We start from the raw sequence: 2,653 nt of genomic DNA on the forward strand, positions 1-2,653 counted from the left end.
TGTGGCTTCATCTTGTTGACGTGAGCTCCATCATGGCAAACGCGACTACAGTACCGCCGCCTGTCAGGCGATCGCTGTAGCCTTACCGCGTCTTGTCTCCTTAATGGGGCGTCCTCTTCGAGGAAGGCGACTAGCCGGCTGCGGGGAGCCGGCTCTGTCTTGGGCTGACTAGTTGGAGGCGTGGCCGCCTTCGGGTGTCTCTCTGCTCAAAGGGGCCCACCGTCTGTGGGCCACGCTGGCGGCCCGTCGTGGGTGATGCCAGGGTCAACATGGCAACAGTGGTGCGCCGGACGGGTCGCCTAGCCCGTACGGCGCACCATGCCAGGTGTGCTCCGGGATTCTGGGATGGCAGGCTTTACTGTAGCCACGCCCCGTCGCACCGCCGTTAGGTGGGTGCAAACTTTGTGGGTACGGTCTTGACCGCTTTATGGGGAACTAGCTTCTTGGAGTCGGCCTTCTCATGGCAGGCTTCTTGGAGTCGGCCTTCTCATGAGGGCTAAAGTCAGACCGCCTTCCGAAAGCCGGCCTGGGTGGCAGCCAGCAAGGGGAAGGCGGCCCCTATGTTTTGAATTCTTGAGAGCCGGGCGGGCTCGTAATTTCTTCAGGAGGGCCAGGGGAAGCCGGCTAGGCTACCCATGGCTATTTACTCCGACATGCCTAGATGTAAACGGTCTCGAGATGAAACAATGCAATGCACCAGTGTCAAAAAGAACTTTAGCTGGAATATCATTAACAGGGAGGTTACCCATGATGACATCTGACGAGTCCTCTGCCTGAGCTGCATTCATCAAGTTGACCTTGGCGTGCTTGGGGTTATGCTTGACCACAACTGTACTTGCCGATCTCACAGGAGGAGGAGGAGGAAGACGCCTCTGATTGAAACACTTGTTGGCATAGTGACCCTTCTGTTGGCACTTGTTGCACGTGACCTCTGAAAGCGGACGGTGATACGGAGCACTCGATCTTGGAGGTTGAGACGAAGTCTTGTTCTGAAAGCCAGGGTTGGGTGGGTGGGAAGAACCACTGTCACCTTTGCTCTTCTGCTGATACGGCTGACGGAACGGAGGAGGAGGAAGCCAATACTTCTGCTGCTTGGCCACTTGAGTAGAGGAAGAAGGAGTAACATCTCTGACTCGCTTCTTGGAAGCATCACACCTCAATTGAGCGGCCTCTTGCTTCAACGCCATGTTGTAGAACTCATCGTACCTCAAGGGCTCAAAGAGGACAAGAGCTAGCTGAATTTCTTCTCTGAGACCACCTCTGAACTGGTATATCATGCTCTTCTCATCAGGGACGTTCTGCTCGGCAAAGCGGGCGAGCTTCTGGAACAACTTGTTGTAGTCATAGACAGACAAAGAGCCTTGCTTCAGGTTGTGGAATTCCTCATGCTTGCTTTCAACCACGCTCTGAGGGATATGGTGAGCTCGGAAATCTTGACGGAATTCATCCCAAGTGATAACACGTCCACCTCTGGAGTCCTTGTACTGCTGGAACCATTCTGCAGCTTGATCTTTGAGTTGGAAGGAAGCGAACTTGACAAAGTCCTCAGGCCTGACGTTACTGCACTCGAAATGCTTGCACAGATCCACAAGCCAATCGTCAGCATCGGTTGCCTCAACACAATTGCTGAAAGTCTTTGGCCCGTTAGCAAGGAACTGGTTGAGTGTAGCAGAGTGATTCTGATTGTTGCCTTGGTTCCCTTGGTTGCCTTGATTGCGCTCTTGAAGAATTTGCATGATCAACTGTGTGTTTGCATTGGTTGCGGCCATCACAGCTTGCCATGCCTCCGGAGGAGGTGGAGGTGGTGGCGGATCTGAATTCTGATTCTGACTGGTGCTCTTAGCAGGAGCCATCCTGAAGAGGTTGACCACCGTTAGCACATAGACAGATAAATATTGAAGCTGAATCCAACAGAATGAAAATTGCAACACAAAGTCTTCACATCCGAACAAAATGAACGAATGCATTCCTCTTGAAATGGTCACATATCCATAAATTGAGAAGCCACGTAGAATTAAGGTAGAGAAATAAATCCACAAGGTACGGATCAAGAACGAATAATCGGTAAGAAATCCCAATCTCAAACCAATATCCGTGGAAGAAGAACTAGAGCTACGAGAATTCCCACCTATGAAACTCCCGAACCTTTCCAGTTATGCAATCAGGTGTTGGGGATACAGGGGAAGCATAATATCTCACCCAAATCTAGCAAATCCTACATCCAGCTGTATCCATCCTTCAACACATAACCGAGAAAAACTTCGGAAACCATCTACCTCAACCTTCGAAAAGCATCCGTTATACAAGTTATGGCGATACTCCCGAACTCCCGCCCCAGTACTGGGTGGCGTCGAGGTTATCTCACCAACGAACTGCATAAAAGAGATTTTCGATGTCGGCATACTAAACTTAGGTATTCCAGAACTGCAACGATAAAATTATGACGACAACACCTCAGAGCTCAACTCCCCGGGACACTTCCACAAAACCCCTGACAAGAGGCACCAAGACAATGTTCTCATCATAAAACCATCGGAACGATTCCAAGATACCCGCGTGATCCTAATTTTTTTTAGTGAAATTTGAGAAGAGAAGAGTCAAAACTCTACGTCAGGATGCCTTACCAGAGCGATGAGGAGACTGGGAAGTAAAA

Source organism: Triticum dicoccoides, chromosome 3A (assembly GCF_002162155.2).
Source record: "Triticum dicoccoides isolate Atlit2015 ecotype Zavitan chromosome 3A, WEW_v2.0, whole genome shotgun sequence".
Classification (NCBI taxonomy): domain Eukaryota; kingdom Viridiplantae; phylum Streptophyta; class Magnoliopsida; order Poales; family Poaceae; genus Triticum; species Triticum dicoccoides.